This window comes from Malaclemys terrapin, chromosome 1 (genome assembly GCF_027887155.1).
Source record: "Malaclemys terrapin pileata isolate rMalTer1 chromosome 1, rMalTer1.hap1, whole genome shotgun sequence".
Lineage (NCBI taxonomy): Eukaryota > Metazoa > Chordata > Testudines > Emydidae > Malaclemys > Malaclemys terrapin.
This window is the reverse complement of record NC_071505.1, coordinates 132,061,998-132,086,295: the sequence shown is the minus strand read 5'-3', so window position 1 is coordinate 132,086,295 and position 24,298 is coordinate 132,061,998.

The window sequence follows — 24,298 nt, the reverse complement described above, 5'->3', positions numbered from 1 at the left end:
TTTCTCCCCCTTCTCCACTGGGGGCATGGCTTTTTCTGAAATGTATTAAGGTACCTGAATTGATCTTGTAGGACTAAATCCTTCCCACTGTTCCATGCCTGGTGCAGAGGCCCTGCACAGGAAATGGCTGAGGAAGGAATCGTTCCTTTAGACTTCTCTGAGATTGCAATAGTTCCTGTCACTCCTCACAGTAGAGAGGTCCATTGGCAGACTCAATCTGCACAGTCTCAATAACTACAAGGCTCCAGCAGTTTAACTCCAGTGTGTTTAACTCTGAAAAGCAGGCATACTTAGTATGGTGGTGATAATGGATCCAGCTGCAGGAGCTCTATCTCCTAGGGCTCCCACCTGTAGCACTGGTATTAGCACTGGTGAGAATTTTTTTGTAAATTTTCCCAGTTTGGCTAGGCCTGAATAGCTCAGGATTTACTCTCCTATGGCTTGTTAGTAGTTAAATCTCTGAATCTGTTCTGAAATCCCCCTGGATGCTGAAAATCAGTGAATCTAGATAATGAGTTTTCTCATTGATACATATTAAACTCTGCAGGCTAGCAAAATATACTTTAGTCCCATTCCATTTCATAACAGCAGACATTGTACATTGGTCCTGTCAAGGGTTATTTATCCTCTGGGAAATATCTTTGTAAACTAGTATATTTTTTTATGAATACATCTTTTTTTATTTGTACCATTGTAGGAGACTGTTATCTTTTAAATCGCTCAAGGGACCAGATGTTTGTATGTTTTCATTTTATTTAGTACCTTGGCTTAAGAATGGCTGGACTATATTATAAATGCTGTTCTTTTCCACTCACTATTTTATTATGTACATCAAGTGCCACCTCCTGGACAAATCTAATTTTGCATGCATTTGGTTTTGGGTTTTTCCTCTTCTGATGGCTATATTGTATGCTAATTATTCTGTGCAGTGAAACATGTTCTGACCACTCAAGGGACTATCAAACTGATTACTTAACAGAGGCGATTGGAGCAGATCTGTATTCACTGCATTCAGAGAAACTTTGGAGCAGTCTCTTAAGACAGGAAGCTGCTTAATAAATAGCACTGGTTGCAGAAAACAAGAAGGGATTTGTAAGTTTGGTGTGTGGGTCATATTATTCATTGTTTAGGAGTAGTCCCAGCACTGTTATTTTGCTGGTGATTAAAGCTGATCAGAAATTTTTCTGTCCTGCAAAAAAGTTTGAGATTTTTTTTTTAAAATGTCCTGAATAAGGCCAAGTAGTCAAAATGTTGAACATTTTCATGAAACAAAATTCTGAACACCTTTTCATTTGAGTCAATCAAAACATTTCACTTTGATTTCAGCCATTTAAAGAAAAATTATAGAAAATAAAGTAAATTCAAAACCAAAAATGATTTTGAAATAAAAAAGTGAAACTTTCCATTGTGAAAATTTCAAAATAAGACTATGGCATTTTAGAAACAGTATTTTAAAAAAAAAATTCTAAATAAATTTTTGTAAAAAAATGCTACAATTTTGCAAAAAGAGAAACAAATATAGGTTCAGTTGAAACCATATTTTCCAATGGAAAACTGTTTTGACAAAAGTATTTCAACCTGCTCTACTCGTAAGTGTGTTCCCGAGTCCTGAAATTCTCATGGATTTTTTTTGTACACAAGATTTTTACCCAAAAATATGAACCAGAGTGTGTGTCACGTACCAGAACATTTCTTGTTTTGCTTTTCAAAAAAAAGTTTTAGATCCAGATTTTTAAAGATATTAGGTGTTTCAATGTTGAGTGCAGCAACATCTATCTGCTTTAGGAGCCTAAATCTCATTTTCAGAATGGATTTTGGAATTCAAGATCCCAAATCCCTTTTGAAAATGAGATGTAGGCTCTTAAATCAGATGGATGTTACTGTGCTCAGTGTTGCAACATCTAAATATCTTTTTTAAAATTGGGCCTTCGTCCATCTGAGTAGGATTTTCAAAAGTGCTGAGCACGAACATCATTCTACTCTCAGTGATGCAGCTGTTTTTAAGGGGAGCAGAGTTAGGCAATCGCTGAGTGCTTCGGAAAACTCCACTCTCAGTCAATGAATAGTGACAAAAATCATGTGAGTTTAGATGCCCAATCTGACACCACAAAAGACAAACAACAATAACTGAAGTGAACAGTTTGCAAATAATCCATAAAGATGAAATTTTTGTGTGTAATGAATACTTAACATGAATGGATGAACGTGAGGGAATACATTAGTAGAAGTTAGGATCTGTTTGAAAATATTTTGTAAATAGAAAAAAGACTCAATTCATCCAACAAATTTCCAACCATTAATTTGACCAGCTCTATTGAAAAAGTGGTCTTTTGTGTCCAGAGATCACTGATACTGACATAGAAAATAACAACCATGAATGGGTAGGTACTTAATAGAATTGCACATATGTTTGCAGATAATTTTGCAATGTATGCCACCTTATAACTGAAAATGTGAAGGTGTAGCGTGTGGTATCTCACACTTAGTTCGTGGCAAGCTCAATGTAGTAAAGAGAGACTGGAGCACTGGATCTAGTACAAGACCTGAAGATTGAACCAGAGGCTGTGAACCAAAATCAGGCCATGTATTAAAACAGATGCTTAAAAGTTCACTGTCCAGTGCATGATCTTGGCAAGGATAGTGCTAGCATTGCTAAAACACAAGCACTCCTAAGACATACCAGGTTCTGGGTATGTATGTAAACAGTCCAGAAGGCTAGCACAGGTACACCCTAACCTAGTACAAGATAAAAAGGATTGACACAGGTGACAAAAAGGCATGTTTCTCCTGAGAGAACAGGAGCAAGGTACAAGGGGATGTAACAAGCAGATGTCATGAAACACATAAGGTGGTACGTAAATTGTTTGTCTCAGTTTATACATGTCAGGGTACCGCGCCTTAACCCTTTGTGTGACCAAGGCAACAGCAGAAATTCCTGCTGCTGACTGAGCCGTTCCTTGCCACAGGGCACTCAGCTGTTAGTGTACCTGTAGCTCCTTTGGGATACTAGGGCTGTGCCGTAAGGGCAATAAATCTGGCAGAGTGCCTTTGTCACCGAACCATGCCTGTGGTCTTTCTATATGAGTGACATCAAGGTCCGCTGAATTATCAGGCTGCACTGTCTGCTAGTTCTGATAACACCGGAGCTCCAAGAACAGAAGCACTGAGCAGCTGAAACAGCTTAGAAGCCTTGACAGCGTTACCATGGCAATGACATTCCAGCCTTCTACACTTAACACTGGGGTGTAAAATCTACCCTAAACTAACGTGCCATGCACCAGGTATCTGTCTGGACACTGCTGCTTTGCACTCATAATTCACTAGTGCCCTTTGATCTACCCTGCTTCGAAAAAGGAGTAGATTAGAGCATGCTGAGGGATGCACATGGACAATTAATGTTCATCAGGCTAGTGCAGCATAGACACTTCAGCTTGCTGTGGACAAAGGGAATGTCTACACTGCATCTGGGAATGTGCTTCCCAGCACAGGTTAGACAGACGCACACTAGCTGTGCTCAAATAACAGCATAGCCAGGGTAGCTAGGGGTGGTGGCTCAGGTTAGCTGCCCATGTACATATCCAAGAGGTCTGAGTGGGTTTGTACTCTAGCAGCTAAGGCAAGCTGCTGCCACTGTTGTCTAGACATACTCTAAATGTCCATGTAGATAAGCCATAAGGTTATCACCAGAAAATAATTAACTAGGGTGGCAATTACAGAGAGAATAGTCAGATTAAAGGAAACAAAAAATCAGCATGAAACTCTAGATTAAATAAAGGAATCTTTGAGTGGGTTTGTCAAGGACTGTTATTAAAAACAAACAAACAAAAAAATAGTTATGGTCTTGTTCATGGGGAGGAAAACAAGACCAAAGTCACAAATTTAGAGTGTAATATGTCAAGTAAGGCCTGGTCTACAGTAGAAAATTTAGTTTGGCATAACTATATCACTCTGGTGTGAAAAATCCACACCCCAAGAGGTTGGTTTAACTACATCAAAGTCCCCATATAGACAGTTGTAAGTAGCTACCGTCTCTTGGGGAGGTGGACCTATGCTGAAGGGGAAACCCCTCTCGTTGGCATAGGTAGTGTCTACGCTAAAGTGTTACAGCGGCTCAGTTGCAGAGTTTTAAGTGTAGACAAGCCTTTATATTATTAGGAGGCTAGATCTTTAGCTGCTATAAATCAGCATAACTCCACTGAAGTTGCTAAGGTTTCAAATGACCTAAGGGAGTTAGGCACCAATCTCCTTGAATTTCAGTGGTAGTTTGGCCCCTTTGAAAATCTGAGTCTAAATCAAATGATATTTTGTGTTCAGTTGAGGATTTTGTCAGGTCAGTCAGCTATGCTTTGCTCTTTTCAAATAATCAAAAAATGCTGATTTGTCTAAACCAAAACTGTTCACGAAACACGGTCACTTACAATGAATCGCCCATTGCAAATTTTTTTTAAAAGGTGGATTTGTCAAAACATTTCATTTTGAATTTTTTCTAAATGTTAATTCTGGTTTGAAATGACTTTTCATTTTGAAATTTAAATTTCGACTAAAAAAGGTTTTTAAAAAAAAAAAAAAAAGAAAATTGATTGACTCAAACCAAAACATAGATCTATATTTGGTGTTTTCATTTGCAAAAATTTCAAGATGTTGACTTTTTGGATCATAACTTTTATTTTTATTTATTTTATTTTTTTTGGAACTCTTGGAAAAATTTTGTGGGAGAGGAAAACTTTCCCTCCTAGCTGGAGATAGAATCACCTCTGTACTCCTACTCACTATACATTTAAGTGTCACAATAGCTCATTTTGGCTGCAGCCCCGCACTGGAAGCTCATGTTCAGTTGCTTTTCCACTATGACCTCTAGAGCTTTTCCAGGATTCTGTAGGTATAGCCTGAATTCCCTCTTCCTAGATGTAAAACATTTCATATAGCTTTATTAAAACACATTTTATTAAATGGGCCCAGCTAACCAAGTGATCTAGATCATTCTGTGTGATGCCCTGTCCTTATCATTATCTACCACTCCACCAATCTTTGTATCATCAGCGACTTTAATCAGAAGTGCGTTTTTTTTTATTTGTTTCTCAATCATTAATGAAAATTTTTGATTTTTTTTCAGTACAAGTACTGATCCTTGTGGAACCCCACTAGAAACATTCCATTTGATAATGCTTCTTCAGTGACCACTATTTTTTGTTATTTGTCACATATCCAGTTCTTAATTTTCATGTGCTTTATTGATATTGTATAACATTAATTTTTAAATCAGAGTGTTGTGTGGTATTAAATCAAATGGCTTACAAAGTCTAAGTATATTACATCTAGGCAGTTACCTTTATCAACCAAACTTGTCATCTCCTCAAAGAATAAAATCAGGTTTGCTTGACAAGAATTTTTTATTCCCTAAAACCACATTGACTAGCATTATCCTTCAGTTCTTTATCAACTTAATTCTATATCAGCTTTTCCATTATTTTGCTCAGGACTGATGTCAGGCTGATTGGCCTAAAGAACCTGGTTCCTTCTGCTTGTGCTTTTTTAAATATTAGCACAAAATTAGCACTCTTACAGTCTTCAGGATTTTCCCTGGTATTCCAAGATTTATGAAAAATGAACATTGGCAGGCATGACATCTCCTCAGCCAACTCTTGTAGGACTCTTGGGTGCAAGTTAACCAGGCCTGCTGATTTAAAAAAGTTTGTCCCAAGTAGAGGTTGTTTCACATCCTCCTTAGTTGCTAATGGACTGGAAAGTACTTTACAATCCTCAGCTAATCTGTTGGGCTGTATTACCATTGATTAACCAGTTATGAAAACATTGCTTTATAAATATAACCTTAACAAAAAGTGTGACCTGAATGGTAATATATAAGGAGAAAAAACATTGACCTGTTTGCTGAGGAGATGAAACAGAGAAATGGTGTTGAGGACATGATTTAGGAAATGTTTGGGAAGCCGTTACAATATACACTTGTTGATTAATAATTGGCTATGTCTCATAGGAGAAATAGACAAAGTACTATTTCTGCAACTAAACTTGGGAGACCTTAAAGAGGCATTTGTTGGATCTTATTCAATAGCAAGAAACTCTATGCATCCGAAGAAGTGAGGTTTTTACTCACGAAAGCTTATGCCCAAATAAATCTGTTAGTCTTTAAGGTGCCACCAGACTCTTTGTTGTTTTTGTAGATACAGACTAACACGGCTACCCCCTGATACTTAACTCTTATATAGCACTTTAAAAAGGGTGTCAGTATCATTATCCCCATTTTATAGAATGAGCAGGCCCTCTAGTTGTTCCTGTATTTAAAGTAATATGGCAAAACACCTGTCCATGTTGTTCTGTGTTTATATAATCACTGTATTCTATTCCTGAAGTTCAAGCAGAAGCTGCCCCATGTGAATACCACAACCAGAGTGAAACTACTGGAGGGGTGTTCAAACATTCTAGATTAAACTAGAGCTGTACTCTTTTTTTTCTTCTTTTTTTTAAATGCCTGGAAAACTCAGAATCTGCATTATATCATCTGAGCAATATCCCAGTGCTGACTAATGCCCCAAAATAGCTGGGAGGAGGACATGGCATGAGAGAATTTGTGTTTTAAGCTTTCCAGGCAAAGTAAATTTAACAGATTCCCGAGAGAAACAAGTGGGAAGTGGGTTGCGGGAGGGGGAAGGCAAGAGAGACTCCATAAGTATATAACATGCCTACTAAATAGAGCGAATCAGGCTTGGGAAAACCACTTGGTAAGTAAATATGGTCAGCGCTTATGCAAACCTAAGACAAGCCAAGAAAAACTTGAGGAGAGAAAGCAAATCAAGCTGTGATTGCAGGTCCTGCAATATATAATATTTAATGATATGTGTTTGGGGGAAGGAGTTGAATGAAATTACAATATTGTCTGAGGGAGAGGACTGTCCATACAGACCACTGTAGATCTTCTATTTTTAATGTCTTATTTTCTAGGTTTTGATTTACCGTTATCAGCTTTCTTCTGGATAATGTCCACTTATGTAGCAGGGAAGAACAATTCCCTCCAGTGCAGGAATTATAGGGTGTAACTCTATGGTCTGTGTAATGCAGTAGGTCAGGTGAGAGTATCATAATTTCCTCCAACTCTGTTCTTTAGCTTTTGTTATTGAGGGAAGGCTCATGCAAAAAGATCTCTCACACCATGCTTTCTAGAGGGCAAAATCTGAACTCTTCTTGATCCTTGCCACCATGAATGTTTGGCCACAAGAGATTATTCCTGGGCACTTTCTGCTGAGCTGGGGAGCTGAGGGGAATTGGTTGGTGCCTTCCTCTGTGTGATTTGTGAGTATGTCTGGGAGCATTCATGCAATCTCGCTGGGTGTGGGGCTCCACATGCTGTTGTGCTGAGTGATAACAGCACCTGGCAAGGTTTGCTGCTTGTCACTAGCAGAGCACTGTGAGAGACAGCCCAGGCTGGAGAATTAAGGAGGCACAGCAGTACCCCAGTTCCAGGTTGCACCCCAGCCCAGGGATTCCATCACACCCATGTGGTGTGGACCTTGGTGATAGCTGATCACCAAGAGCTACAGGCAGCACGAGGGATGATGTGTGAAGGGTAAGGGATCCTGGAGACCAATGGAAAATGAGATAGTGGCACTAATTAAATAGGGCACAGACAAATGGTATTGGTGTCTAATCTATCCTGAGGACTCCCACTGGCCAAAGGGCAGGAATGGCCCTGTAGAGAATTACCTCCTTCTTGAACCCATGCACCTCAGGAGCTTTCCAGTTCTGGGGGCTGAACAGTGTAGTAATGAGATATCAAACTGTATCTATAGTTGTATGTAGTTATAGATGGGGAGGTAAGTGATTCCTTCACAGGTTACTAGGCTGTCTTGTTCAAAGGTTCAGATTGACCTTTTATGGTAGGCATGGCAAAAGAGACAGAATGAAGTGTAAACCATATCATTGGAAGGATTTAAGGCTGGATACTCATACAGATGACCATCTGGGTTTTTTTTGGCCAAAGGTCTACCAAGAAGTAGTTGATTTGTCTATTGTTTTGAATGACGGATGATATTATCAAGGGGGTTCTGGAAGTACCTCAAGTTCCCCTTCTCCTAATAGATATCCTCATTGTAGATAGCTTGGGTGGACTTCCTTTGGCTACTAGAATAGAAAGCAAGTGGGGAGTCAGAATAACTGAAAGCAGTAGAGTTTCTCCCACTCACACCAGGCCTGAATTTGGTACAATATTTCAGATGCAGTGACATACAACATAGAACCTTAACATACAAGACCAAAAATAGGGAGAGACAAAGCAGTCTGCTCCCCAAAACAGATAGGCATAACTTACCCCAACTTGCTTTAGGCTGGCTGGCGACTGAAAGACTGAGATCTTGTGATTCCCCACAGAGCCCCCTCACCTGCAATCAGGACCAGAAAACCCCTGAGAATGTAAAGTGATAGCACATAATTTTTATACATTTTTAACACACCTGATTACTTTGTTGAATCTCCCAAATCTTCTCTCCCTGTAGCTTATAAAAATACAAGATTAATTATTTTTTAAAACCCTGGGAGAGGACTCTGTTTTTCACTGTTGAAATCTAATGTGGAAGTGTAACCCACACCCCTTCTGGGTGTGGTGTTCTGTCCTATCTAGTGGCACCGAGACCGCTTACAGAGATAGTCTGCTCTACAGCCTTAGCTACCAGCCCGTTGGCTTTTAGCGCATGCAGTAGAGGCTCATGCACTAAGCTCCAGAGGTCTAAGGTTTGATTCTGCCTGACGACGATCGGGGTCTGACGATGTTACAGAAGTCCTGTCAAGCTTGCTAACTTTTCACTTGAGAATGTACTCACACTTCTCTGCAGCCATAACATTTCCAGCTGTTCTCCTCTCCAAGCAGGGTTAGACCTGATCATTGCTTGGAAAGGATACCACAAGAAAAACTAGCTTGCTGCAAGAAGCTATTTGTTGTGGTGGTGCATCAGGTGCCACTTTCCCCACAGAAGTATCAATACTGCATCAATGGCCGAAGATGGCTTTGAAAGCTGCTGGAGAGACTTTGCTCACCCAGATCCCCTTCCGAACAGCCTGCCTGGTTGGTTGGGCCTGATTCTCATTTACAGTAAGGCCCCTATTACATGCCACTGGCAGAGCCATGTGGCTTTAATGTAAATGTATGAAAACCTTAGGACCAGAAGACTTAGAAGTATAGAACATTCTGCTCTTTCTACAGGGGGAAAAGCCAGACTCGATCAAACTCATTTGCATGGATTATTATGTTGTTTACCCATAATTCCACCTACTGAGTTTTGTTGCTTTGGTTGGAATTTTATTATTTTGATTGTATAAATGATAAAAGAATATTATTATTATTATGGTATTTGTGAAAGGACATAGGAATCTTGTGGTGTATGCCCTGCAGCACGTGGGTCACCCTGAGATTACAGGTGGTGGACTTTGATAACAAAACTCAGGCTCACTAGGGGTGGGTCATGTCATAGAGATCAGGAGTGGTGACTATCCAAAGGTCCTGTTTTGCTTTGATTTCTATACCTGGAGATTCTGCATGCTGTTTGGAGTTAACCTGCAGGAGCAGCCTGCGGGTGATGTGGAGATGATTTTGCAGTGAGGCCTGAGTGGCCAGGTGGTGGCAGAGCTGAACTGATTTCACAGTGAGACCCAAGTGAACCAGAAACCTTTCAGAGCTGTCTGCATGGTGACCTGACAGGCAATGGTAGAGCAGAGCTGACTTCACAGTGTCCTAGTCCATCTGGTTGGTGAAAGCAGAACTGGACTGGGCAACCGAATGGTGGAGCAGTTCTATCCAGACTGGCACAAACAAGCAGAGGAGAATTACACCTTGACAGAGCTGTAGCTGGATCTGAGAGTGGGGTTTTAGGCTGGTGGGTGGGATTTGTGGTAGGACTAAGAGCTCTGGCCCTCAGGAAGCTGGACAATTACTATTTGTAAATGTGGGGTTGACTGGATGCCTGATGCACTGATTTGGGTTGCTCATTTTCTTCTGTATAAATATATGGAGGGTCTTCATGTTTCTTTTGATTCCCCCCCCCTTTCCCAAAATTAAATGATAATTGTGGTTTCATGTTTCCAAGGACTGGGTGATTGTGAGAGGAGGAGGAAGTGTGTGTGTGGGGGGAACCTCTTACACAAGTGACCATGGAGGTTTTATATTTATTTCCCAGCCCCAGAAATTGGAGTACAGATCTGGGAGAAGGCTTGAGGTGCAGTTTTATTTATTTATTTTAAAATAGACAGGCAGGACCTGGCCCTATTTGACACGTGGCAGAAGGTTGTATTGGAGATCTGGGCCTTTAAATTTCTCAGACATCAGCAATATTTCAGTCTTCTTGAAGTTCTCCTTCATTTTTTTCTGCTCTGGTTCAGACCCAGTGAGAACTCTATTGAATCTTTGTTGCAGCTGTTAGTGCAAGGCCACAGGCCCTGAGTACTGGAAGTCAGCTGGTGGTTTCTTGAATCGAGACTATTTTTGTTAGTAGAGTTAGCAGGGCACCCACAGGCTATCTGAGATGGTTCCAGTTCCTCCAGCCCTGGGAACTGTGTATGTGCTTGACTAATTTTTCCTCCTAATTTGTTTCCATCCTTTTGGAGCTTTTAAATTATTTTTTTTTCTCGATTTCGGGACCCAAAAACAACTAATAATAATAATAATGGTGGATAATTTGCAATGCAGTTCCCACCAATGGGACTGCAGTTACAGCAAATTTTCTGCTTTGCCCCACTGGTGTTAAGCAGACTTGATTCAAGACACAAGAAAATGTAGGTATACTGGGATCCATTCATAGGGGAACTTTTTAGTCCTCTGTGCATAGCCCAAGGGAACAGAATATACCCTGGGGAGTTTCCATAAGGATCAGGAGGGAAGAAACTGCTTATCTGTAGCCAATGAGAAGCTCTGCAGCTCCTTTACCACTGTAAGTACACTTGAGTGCTGCAGTACTCCTTGCTGCTCAATTGTTGCCTCCTTTTCCTGCATGGGGAATGGTTGGTGGATTCACATAGGAGCAGCTCCACCAGACATGCCTCACTACTCCCCTGGTCCCCTCCTAAATATCCACTGGAGCACAAGGAAAGCTCATGCAGCACAGGTCCATTATATACAAGAGGGTTGTATCCCCCTTGAATCATAGTTCCCTATTTGCCCATTACTCTCTCATTCCAGAACCATGTTGGGATGCTGTTTTAGAACCCTCTATACCAGGGTTGGGGGCGGGGGGTAGGGGGAAGAGATGTCAGGAACTGCCCCCTAGTGAACATGGATGTAACTGAAAGGCCAGAGTCAATCCTCATTGAAATGAACTGAAAGATTCCCATTCACTGCAATCAGTGTTGGATCTGGACTGAAGTGACAGGAATATTCTGATATATTTCAGTGCATTGTAAAGTGCAGGTCACCATTCTGGTTATCCTGAATCTCAGCTCAGCATGAAGTTGTTCTGTGAAGAGGAGGGCGGGACAGGGTTTTCACTTGATTACTGTAATAGCTGAACCAAGAACTATGATCACAGCAGGCAGCCCATAAAGTTCTCCTGCCTAGTTATTCTGCATAGCACAGCTGGCCGTTCCTATTGATCTCTCTTAGATAACACATTCATCTTCAACACCAGTGTTTGGATGATAAAAGCATCTAGGCCGGGTAGATTTTATTGGATTGCCTTTATTGTTGTTAGAGTTACAATCGCCGGTTATGATCAGATGTCCCAGTTTGGTCAGAACAGATCCAGCTATCCTGACTCTTTTCATAGTGTACCCATTAATCTTGGTATTCTTTATGCTGTGATTCATGTAAACTGCCAAGGAACATTCAATAATAATGGTCTGTCTGATCCTTACATCAGTTATACAATATGAATTGGAAATCTAGGAAATACTGGTTAATGCACAGAATTTTTTTATAGTCAAAGCAAATGATACTTTGTATGCAGGGGGAAAAAAAGAAATGTTCAAACTCTTTTTCACTTGTACAGTCCCCACCCCACCCGCAACATTAGAATTCATTATAAAATTCCATTATTGGATTGTCTTTGATTTTGCCTGAGCTGAATGTCAGAAGTGGGATAATGCAGCCTGGTGGAAGAGATAGAGAGACCTGAAGAAGAGCTCTGTGTAGCTCAAAAGCTTATCTCTCACCAGCAGAAGTTGGTCTCATAAAAGATATTACCTCACCCACCTTGTCTCTCTATAGAAGAAAATATATATTTAAAAACCAGAGGGCCAGAGGTAAGGGGTGGGGTGTTGGATTTAGCTTGGAATTTAAAATATACTCCCTTCTTCCCACCCCCACCTCCAACGCTCATTGTATTTGAAATGAGACAGATGCACAGGTTCTGAATAGCTCAGTACGGAATTGTGCTCCCAGTAGGAAAATGTGTTAAAAAGTAAATAGGGTTCATAGATGCCCCCAAATGGATAGTAAATAGCCCAGGAAAAACATGTGGAGAGAGTCTTTCAAGTTTGCCACAACTCACATCAAATGCAGTTATATTGGTATAAGGTGCTTTATATTGGTAAGGCTTATTTTGCTTTGCTGAATTGGAATAAACTCTAATATTATAACTGTGTCTGCACTAGGGGTGTTTTGCTGCTTTATCTAGGCCACCATAGTTCAAGCAGCAAAACTTTTAAATGTAGAGAGGGTCCGAGACTGTCGATCAGTGAAAGAAAGGCAAACAGACAACATTGTACATCTGCCCACATACTGGCTGTGTCAGCAGTTCCTGTCCCATGAAAATCTACCACTCAATGCACCTATGTATTGGACCCCATAATTATGGTAGAGCCCCATGCAGAACTATTCTTTAATCCTGCTCCCACTATTATGGCAGTGGGCATGGGCGGTGCGTGAACCGCCAGCTGAGGGAGGTTAGCCCCCAGCCCTGCCCCTTTTGCCCAAGGCCCTGCCCCTCACAGGAGCCTAGAGCTCCCCCACCGCAGCCACTGGCCCCAGCCCTGGAGCGCCGGGAGGGCAGGTGGCACAGCCCCAGCTCCTCCCAACCCCAGAGCACCAGGAGGGCAGGTGGCGCGGCCCTAGCCCCCCCAAACTCCAGGGCGCTGGTAGGGCAAATAGTGCAGCCCCAGTCCCCCAGTCCTGGAGTGCTGGGAGGGCAGGCGGTGCAGCCCAAGCCAGGGCCACCACACAGGGCGGGCTTCAGAGTGGGAAGTAAGAGGGGGCACTGGGGGCGGAGCGTGGGCAGGGCCACCTGGCTGTTTGGGGAGGCCCAGCTTATGATACCTGCCGCCCTGCTGGACTATGGGATCCCAGTTCTGCTGCAGGGCTCTACACTAGTCCCGTGCTAGGCTCAAAATTATGGCACATGTTTAAAATCTAACAAATGTTAATTAGATGCCCCCGTGTCTTGTAGTTATTCTCTTGAAAGATAGCCCTGGGTTCTTTAACTTCTATCTGGCCAGCATAGGCAGGCATAATGAATATCAGCTTTAAGGTCTCATTCAAAGGACAATACATTTTGCAGTGTAGCACTTGACACCGTAGGGAAGCTTTAGACAGAAAAGCGTTCCAGTTTTCATCTACAGAAAAAAATACAATAGTAGTTTTGATAGTCTTTATTATCCATTTAGTTGCAGAGCTGTACCATTTCAGTCCAGACCAGTGAGAGATTGTGTCACACCTGCCCTGGAACCCTGAAAACATCCTAAACAAAGTAGTTATTATGTGGTGGGGGGGGGAGGGAGGAAGAGTGGTTTTGTGACAGAGAAATATTACAAAGGGCCTGTTATTTTGAAATAAAAGGCGTGAGTAATATTGTCTAGTGAACCTGCAGCTGGCTAGCCAATCACATCCTATCTGAGCCAGATGGGCAATGGTCCTTTCATACTTAAAAATAAATCTCCGTGGGCCTCATCCAAAGCTCACTCAAGTCAATGGGAGTCTTTTCAATGGCCTTTGGCTCAGGCCCTGTATATGGAACCACAAATAGGAGATTTGTCTCATTTTTTCCATTCCTGTAGGGGATGAGGATAGTTTGGGATTTGTCTGTCTTTTGAGCTAAGCTGTTGAATAGCCACATCAGCTCACCGATGTCCTCACAGTCCTATAGCCCTGTACTATTCTATTCTATATATAATAGAATCTCAGCGCCTTCCAGTCGTACATTAAACAATGTGACTAACATCTGTCATGTATGGTTTGTTCTCTCATCTGCTCAGCAGGGGGAAATATTGAAAGCAGAGTTCTGTTTTGTTAGATTTTTTTTTTAAGTACCTGTTGCAAAGGCAGATTGAAGACATGGACTTTGTACTTGGATCAGAAAGTGGAGAGGTTTGTGATGCTCCATAGTTGCTGTGGGAGTTTGTCCCATGGTCTGGGATTGACCCCAAATAATGCTCTGCCTTCTGCACGGATGAGCTTTGCCCTTCTAGTAGAGAGTTGTAGACCGCAGTCTTCATCCCGGCATTTTAGGCAATCTTATAGACATAGGTGCTGAAACTAGGGGTACTGGGGGTGCTGCCGCACCACCTGGCTTGAAGTGATTTCCATCGTACCCAGGGTTTACAGTTCAGTTCAATAGCTCTCAGCACCCCCCACAATACAAATTGTTCCAGCACCTCTGCTTGTAGATATCCTGGGCCCAGGCCAGAAAGCACATTGAAGATAAGGATGGAGACCTTGAACTTGATTTGCTATTTTTATGGGAAGCCTGGATAGAGAGTGCAGGACAGGCCTGAAGTGCACATGGTACCCTGTGTTGCTGAGGCGATGGAGCACCTCCGTCAGTGCACCTCAGTCTTGTCCTGCTACCAAGTGCTCCATGGTAGAGAATTGTCTTCTGATGCTGTGAAGCACCCAGCACACTATTTGATTCTACATAAAGTAATACCAGTTCCAGGCCTGGGACCCCGTTCAGCTCTGCCATGTATACACCTCAGATGTGTTGTGAGGTGCCCACTAGTATTCTTGAGTAGAAACTGCCTGTCAGCTGACTTGCCTCTGGATAAAATTAGAAAATAACAAGCATACAGACCTTCAAATGAATAGGAATAATCTCCTCCTACTGAAGAATGCTGAAAATAATGCCTCTATTTTTATTTTTATTTTTTTAATTCTTCACTTGTGCATTGTTGACTAGTTCTTACACCATGCCCTTACTCAGCTCCATATTTTATTGGTACTTATAAACCAGATTACTATTGTCGGGTCAGATTGTGGAGGGGAAGGATGCAAGGTCATTATTCTTCACCTCATTGTGGCCATATGTAGCAGTGGGACACAACTGCATGCTCAAAGCAAACTGGAGTGCAAGGACTAATTCCTGTGTCCCCCAAGACACTCTAATAGGTAGGGAGGGGGCCATAAACATATGCAGCAATGGGACAAATAGTTTAAATAGAAAATGACTTCAGTCTTCACCTTCAACTCTCCCCACTCCTGCAAATGTCCAGGTAATTTATTTTCCCGAGTATGAACTCTCATATTTCCTGGGTTTAGAGTGGAAGAGAAGCAGACAGATGCCACAAGAAAAATTGTTCTTCAACCCAGGAGAAAGCAAGAGTAAGTGGAAATGTGGAGAGAGGTAGAGAGGAGGGCTGATATGGTGAGATTTCTAGACCAGTTCCTAAAATGAAACTTCAGTTTTGGATAAACATTGAGGGGTGGATTTCAAAGGAGACCAAGGAAGTTAGGGGCCCAGCTGCCATTGTCATTCCATGGGAATTGGGTGCTCATAGACTCTTTTGAAAATTCCAGGATAACACTTCTTATTTCTTACGTGAACCCAAAATCTGAACTTTTATGGTTTTCCCAGTCACTAATAACGGGGAAGTTCTTCCATTGAGTGAGTTTTTAAAATAATCAATAAAATGTTTATTTTAGGAGACTCCAGCAATGATTGCTGCAGTTAGGGTTGAATTCCAACTTTCATTCTTAACCCCCCTCACCTTTTTTCAGTTACATGGGAGCATAGAACTGGAAGAGATCTCCTGGTTCATCGAGTCCAGTCCCCTGTTATTGCAGGCAACCCCATCGTAGAATTCTGAGCCTAAATTTATCAAGCTCCATGTTAGAACTAGTTAGCATATTTCGCTCACAACTTCAATGTGGATGCTGTTCCAGAACCTTAGTCCTCCTAACTCAGGTTGTAATTTTCTATGCTTTCTTTCAGCCTGAGAGTGAATATTTTGAGTTGCATCTTCTCCCCTAAATCAGGAACCAAAGAGAAAAATAAAATGAGAAAATCCATCTAATTTTCAAATGTAAAGAAACAATTTAAAAACAACCGCATCACAAGACTGACCTTTTCCTACATGAACACTCTCTGCTACAGTGCATGCCAGTCAGATCCGGTACACCTGAGGTGGGAGAGGCCAAGCAGCTGAATGCCAGGCTCTATTCTTCCGGGATGCCCTTTGTGTTTACACTCTAGTATTTCGATGCTATAGAGGATAGAGTGAGAGATGGCCACAACCTGCAGTATCACCCATCTGCAAACCCAGCATAAGATCATGGGGGCCCTGTCATGATATATTCCTGTGCTCTGTCCCTATGTATGAGAATCAGACACAATCATCCACTTGTCCATATCATTGCAAATTCTACTATGAAGAGATTTCTCCTTCCAAGAATATACTGTCAATGAGAGATCTAATTGACACATTTGAGCCTCAACTTGGTTCCCTCCATTGTTTGCTCTTACAGGTTCTGTCTCAACTAGGTATTTAAAGAACATGCCTAGATGTAAGCACTCGAGTACTCCCATGGATTTCAGTGGAACTATGCACATGCTTAAAATTAGGCAAATGCTTAAGTAGCTTCTTGAAATGGGGCATAAGGTTGAATGGAGCTCTCTGAAAGGGCCTTTCTGGAAATCATTCCTGTTGGTCACAATCCAGTTTAGCTAGGTCTGTTCTACTCCCCCAGTATTGCAGAATAACCTGAAACAGCATGAGAAATGGGTCTCCTGTTAATAAAATAATACGATCATAATTGTTAACCACCCCAGAATGGCCCAGTGGTTAGGCACTTCCATGGGTTGTGGGAGACTGAGGTTCATATCACTACTGTGAATCAGGCAGAAAGGGGATTTCTCCCACATCCTACATGAGTGCCCTAATCCTGGGGCTGTTTTGGGGAGAAGGTCTCTCTCTCTCTCTCTTTGCTTTTCATGAAAAATTGTGAAAGGTCTCAGATTTCGTTCTGAATTGGAAATGAAAAAAAATCCCCAAATATCAACGTTTTTCACAATACTAGAGTGTTTTCCAGGCAGGCCTAGCTTTAAGCTTGTTCTCTGAAACTGAGGGCTAGAAACTTTCTGTGCATTTAATAAAGAAATACAAAAAAAGAAGCTGAATTTCTCATGCAAGCTCCTGATTGCAGCAGCTGAGGCTCTAGGAGAAATACCAAATATCACAAGACTTCCAATGAAATGGCGAGAATTGGTAATGCTAAGTGTGTGCTGCTCTGATTGAGAGGAGAATCAGGCCTTAGGAACTTTTCCATTCTGGCACTTCTGAGATTAATCATGGAGTCCATAACTCCACAAGTTGACTTTAGCTTTGGTGCACAAAGGACACCTTCATCTTCCGTCTAATTATGGGCAGACATTTATTATGTACAATAGCTGCTGCTTGAAAGCACTACTTGCTACCTACTTGCCATTGGAGCCTTTTTTAATGGCCTTTTTTAATTGTCCCACACTCTTCCAGCTATTGTTTAGGTAGTACTGATAGGAGTTGTGTGTTCAAGTCCACCAAGAAAACTTAGACTTGTATCTTGTTTTATTCCCATATAATGCAAAACTGGAAGAGGGCTGCTAGCTTGTCAGGTCCTCTGGTAACAGTATGATAGTACACCTCTACCCCAATATAACGCTGTCCTCAGGAGCCAAAAAATCTTACCACGTTATAGGTGAAACCGCATTATATTGAACTTGCTTTGATCCGCTGAAGTGCACAGCCCCGCCCCGCCGGAGCACTGCTTTACCGCGTTATATCTGAATTCATGTTATATCAGGTCGCATTATATCGGGGTAGAGGTGTATTCAAGAAATGAGAAGGGAATAAGTAACCTTGTTCACTAAGTACCAGTATTATGAAGGACCCTAGTCTAGTAGCTAAAGCGCAGATTTAGAAACCACTAACCTGATGTGTCATCTTGGGCACATAGCCTCTGTGCCTCAGTTTCCCTGTCAAGTGTATTACTGTTTCACAGAAGTGTCATGAGGTTTAATTGAAGTTTATAAAGCTCTTTGAGGCCTCAGATGGTAAGCACTATGGAATGGCACAGCATTTTGATTAAAAGGGGGTGGGAATCATGCAGTTTAATGTAAAACTAACTAACTTATACATGCACAGGACCAAAAATGTTTGGAACACTTGGATGCTTTTCTGATGTTGAGCCGAACCTTTTGAACTTCATCCAGCACTCCCGGTCATGCTTCTGACATGCCTCCTAGCTGATTCTATGGAGATTTCCTTGCATTTTATAGAGAATGTCTCCTCTCAGATGGTGTTTCATATTCTCATGACTTCAGTCTGCCTGTTCTGAAATACCAGCATGCCTGCCGGTCATTCTTATACACTGTAGTGACTCAGTAATGCTGTTCTCTAGCGGGTATGGCATTTCCTTCTGTTTCTCAGGGATATGGTGTCAGCTTTTCTGTCCCAAATTTACATGTCTTGAAAGTCTATTTCCTCATCAATTGTCGAGTCCCATCTGCCCTTTTCTCCCCCCTCCCATAAACCCTCTCTTTTTCCTTTGTGATGTCCCTTCCAATCCCCTTAAACAGGACACACATGGAACTCACTTGAGGCTGATGGCAAAGGACAGGGATGCAGCCATTAAATGAAAGCAATTTCCTAAACAAATAGGAAATAGCTCCAATTTTATTTTACTAGTGCAACTTGCCTTGTTTTTTAAAAAGCTGCTTTTTCATTGTTTAATGGTACATTAAAGAATTTTCTTATAGGTGTATGAGTAGATTCTTTGTATTGTGCTAGTGAGTTACAGCTGGGGATAATAAAGTGCTTTACAAGCGCTGGGTAAGGCCCAACCTTGGTGTGCCTCTGTTGCTTTCAGGAGATTCCAATGAGAGGCACCTTGGATGCAGAGTGCGCCTGCTTATGCTAGAGCTGAAACTGATGCTTTGATTAAACTCACAACACCCCTGTATTTATGATTATACCCAGTTAGGGCTCACTAGAACAGGAAATGTAGGTGAATCCAATCCTGCATTAATGAGTGCTCAGACACCAAGCTACTCTGATCTAGTAGCATGACTCAGGCCTAACATGGAACATATAACTAAGTATATTAAGAATCCTTCCTAAGCCAGTGACTCCTTAGATGTGCTCTGTGAAGTTGGTAGGCCAGGGACCAGCTCATGTGAAAGCTCCAAGCCAATTCACTTGTGTATTAGTATAGATTAAAGTGGTAGTTGTATAAGCAATGTATTTGGTGTTTGAACTTAATAAAAACTATGGGATATAACGTGCATCATTTTCACTTATCTGTATGCTGTTATAATGCAATAGCAAATATTTACGTTGTGCATACCCTATAACTAAATAACCCATCAAACAAGAAAGAATCCTCGTGGAATGCAAATGAAGAACTTTAGCAGGAAAGTGCTGATTTGTGCACATTTGAAGGCAGATAGTCATTGTGTGTGATGACCAGAAATCAAAAAAAGAATAAATGTGCCTCTCTCTCTCTCTCTCTCAGCCAATCAAAGTAAAAGACCACATGGGTAGTGACCCTGTCAGCTTGTTTTCTATGAGAAGAAGCTATAAGAATGGATTCAGAGAAAGATACTGCATCTCTGGACTGTCTGAAACCTTACAAGGATGGGTACTGGATGTAAAGTAGAGATGCCCAAACACCATGTGGTACCCTGATAAGACTTTGAGGACACTGGCAATTTACTATATTTCTGACACCATTTAGAATTATAGAGACTGTTTTATGGGTAAATATATTTTACCTGCTTTAACCTCTCAATAGCTCTCATTTCCTTTTCTTAGCTAATAAACCTATAGTTAGTTTACTATAGAATTGGCTACCAGCATTATCTCTGGTGTGAGATCTAGAATGCAATTTGATCTGGGTGAGTGACTGGTCTCTTGGGTCTCTGAGTAACCTGGGATATTTGTGACGTTCTTTGGGGGGTGGGGAGAGGTATAAGTGAGCATTTATAACTAAGTTCAGTTTGTTTAGGTGGCAGGATAGAGCGGAGAGTCGAATGGGACTGTCTGTGACTCCATGGTAAGACTGTTTATAGTGATCCAGGAGTTCACATTTGGTTTTGACTTGGTGAAATTTAATTACAGAACACACCACCAGTTTGGGGTGTCTGTCCTGTTTTTGACAGTCTGCCCTGAGAGAGCCACTCCCAGACAGTGTGAAATATTCATTCCTTATCCACCTCCGCTCCTCTTACATTCTGTGTACTTGTGAATAAGGGAGTGATGCACAAAGGCTACTGCTCAGTGAAGGAGCATTCCACCTAGTGCTTCACCTTGCATGAGCACATAAGTACTCCACTCACCATGGTGCTGGAATGTACAAACTTTGTGCGTACTGTACATGTTCTTGCAGCATCAAGACTTTTATGTATTGATAAACTGAGGCAGAGAGGGAATAGGTGAAGTCACGCAATGAGTCAGTAACAGAGACACTGAAATAAAGCCTCGCAGTCCAGTCTTCTTTTTTACCCCACAGAAAACCCTGTTTTATATGTCTCATTCCTTGAAAAGCATATTGTGAGAGAATGAAACAGCTGATTTAGAAAAGAAGCAATTTAGCACATTTACATTCCCTGGAATATGCACATAAACATGGAATAGTCTATACTTAGATAAGATTTAAGTGGGATCACCTGGTTTTAAATTTATGCTTGAATAATTACATGCATTTTAAAAAACCTTATGCCAACATTTTCAAACCTGGGTGGTTAAACATAGGCTCCTAAAATCTATATTTAGGCTTGTAGGAATTGGATCACTCACATATAAAAGTTCCGAGGAGCCACATATCCTATTAAAGTCAGGGTGAGCTCAGAACTTAGCAGGTTATTTTTATGTAGGTGCCTAACTTAAGGCATCTATATTTGTAAATGTTCTTGTCAAGCTTGTGTTAAGGTTTACAACAGAGAGAGAGAGACTGTGTGTGTGTGTGTGTGTGTATAGCTAGCTAGCAACAGGTGTTTATTGTCTACCCTCTCCTTAAACAAACCTAACTATTAACTCAATCAAAAGAGTTGATTCCATTGTATGTGTGAAGACTAACTGGTGTATTTAACTATGAAACTGTGATGCTTTTGTTTCCAGTGTACTGCACCTTTAAATTTTGAAGAATTCTGCCTGTGTTGCAGAGTGAATGGCCATTATGCTGCAAACTATAATAGAGTAAACCTAGACACATTGTGCTCTTCCCCGGGATACCTGACTTTGGTCTTTCTTGTTTCTCTTAATCATTTTAGACTGAAAGTATCCACTGTGTTCTTTGCTTTAGTATTAATCTTAGAAACATCCCAACACAATCCAGATTTAAAAGAACTGAATTTTTAAAAGTACAGGTGGGTAGTTAAAAACAGATGTGACAACCACAAGATTCTTCCAGACCTAATGTATTAGTCCCTTTTTCAAAAGAAATGTGCTTAGAAGCCTAACTCTCACTGAAAGTCTCTCTGAAGTGCTGTCTCTTTTCAAAATGGGACTGAGGATCCCAAGTCACTTTGGTGCTTCTGAAAATGTTACTTGGTCAGTGGGAGTCTCACCCATGTAAGTTCTGTGCAAGCCCTATTTTCAAAATAAACTTATTTAGGAGCATAATTCTCACTGAAAGTCACTGGGATTTACACGTTGCATAGCCCAAGTCTCTCTTGAAAAAAGGACTTAGGCACTTTTGAAAATTTTACCCTTTGTCTGAATAAAGACTCCAGTAGCAAACAAAAAAAGGCAGGGAGGGGAGTAGGCCTAAACATGTTCCCATTGCCATCAATGGTAAGGAGAACAGATTGACTGAATTAGTTACAATTTACATAATATGTTACCACTAATTTGGCAGTCAAAGGCAAGTCAGTCTGTAACTACATTGGGCCATATTCCTATTTCCTATCTCTTCATTGAGACTAGGGGAAGTTACATCAGGGCTGTATTCAGCTCATCCATTAATGTTTTCTTTGCCCCAAATGTTGAATGTATTTTCCCCTCTCAAATTGATTTATTTTGATCTACACCTTTTTAAAATAATAGCAAAAAGTTTCCATCAAGATCTATTTTCTGCTTTTCTAGCTGAACCTGTGTGGCATTCGTATTACAGTCATCAAAATGCCTTTTCCTCCATGCTGTCAAACAATTCTGTTCCCAATTAGATCAAAGTTGAATTCATCTGTTTCCCAATATTACCCTCCTGGATTTATACCCCATGAATTCCTTGACTAACACCTCCTTCTCTGGTAAGATTTTTCCTTCTGCTTCATAACTGGGGCTGTGTGTGTGCATGGCACATCTGGATACCGTTGGGTGCAGTGTCACCAAACCGACTTTTCCCATTACCCATATTCTGCTCCCATTGTTCTGGTCTCACGTTGCCCCTTTCTCTGTGCCAGATGCTGCTTCATTCTGGTTCTGACTTGATATTTAATCAGTTCTACTTTCTGCATCTTGTACTGCCACAGCTGTCTTTTGATCTTGCTGCCCCTTTCCCTCCCAGCCCCCACCCCTTAAGTTTTGATCTAGTTCCAAAGTTTCATTATCTAATTGATTTGTTCTGGTAAACCTTTTAATTTCTTCCTCTCTTTTAATAGGTCTTAAGAGGATTGTTTTCTCACTTTGGAGCTTAGTGATGGCTGCTTTTCCCATTTTATGTATACAGGCTGCCAATCAGGCACTTCTACCAGACTTCCAACTGGGTCTCCCAGCAGTAGCCATTCAATTCATGGTTGTTAGCTGGCCTTTCCCAGTAGTTGCTTGGCTTAGAACCAAGAAAATAAGTGTGTTCAAATGCTTCATATGATGATCTGCCATTGACATCATGAGACAATTACCAACTTGCTCTGGATGTTTTCACCCTAGAATGCTGGGTCTCTTCAGACTTCGCTTGGCAGTGGTTAATTTTGTTTCAGGACAGTCTTTGTGAAAGTTATTATAGATGTCACATTTCCTGCTATAAAAAACTTGATAAATCACCTTCTTGCAGACATGTATCATCCAGAAAATGAAAGAACCTTGCACCTTCTTGCTCCAGCTAATGATACAGTAGTCTCAGAGGGCCTGATTCTACAGTTTATACTCATGTAAATTGTCCCAATGATTTTAACAGAAATACTCAATGCAGTTGGTTGGTCTTGTGGTTTGACTCCTGTTTCTGACACAGACCTCCTAGGACAAATCACTTAATCTCTGTGCCTCAACTTCCCATGTGTAAAACAGATAATAGTGCTTCCTTGCCTTTAGCTGTCTTGTCTGTTTGGATGGTAAGTTTTGTGGGACTGGGACTGTCTCTTAATGTATGTATGTGCAGTGCCTAACAGAACAGGGGCTTGATCTCATTTGGAACCTCTAAATGCTACTGTCATGCAAATAATTAGAAATAGTGTCTTATCAGTAAATGCTACTCAAGTGAGTATGGTAGCAGAATAGGGCCGTGAAGAATTGTCTGCAGTTTTGGTTTGATCTCTCTGGATGCATACTTACTTATTTAGGAGTCTTGGTGTTTTCAAAAGTACTTTGCTAGATACATGGATCAAAAATGCGCATAGTGCTATTTTGGCTAATAATATGAAAACAGTATAAGGGAGAAGCAGAGAGTAGTATACTTCAGGATAATTGTATCATGATTTTGTTTTTTTCCAAATTCACATTACTGATAATGTTATAAGTGATGATTATCCATTTTTAGAGATGTTTGGAAAACGGGATCTTCCTTTTGACATCTCAAAACTACTTTCCATTCCGAATAGCAACAAGGTCAAAATATCAAAAAATGTCATGAAGAGAAACATTCCAAAAAGTTTGGCATTGGAATGGTAAAAAACAGAAAGCTGACATCTTTGATCAAAATAACTCAATAGTTCAAAATGAAATTTTTCATTCAGACTTGACATTTTTAAACCAAGCTTTTCATTTCGATTTTCCTGACTGATAGAACAAGATAATTAATCAAAATTATCAATTTCTTGCAGACTTTTTTTTTAAGGAAACCAGATTTTCCAATGGGAAAATATTTCCATTACAAAGTTTAGACTGAAAAACTTCAAATAGCTACTTCTCTTCTTCTCATTCACATGCTATCTGCATTTCTTGGCCCTTATAGTGCCCTTATAAT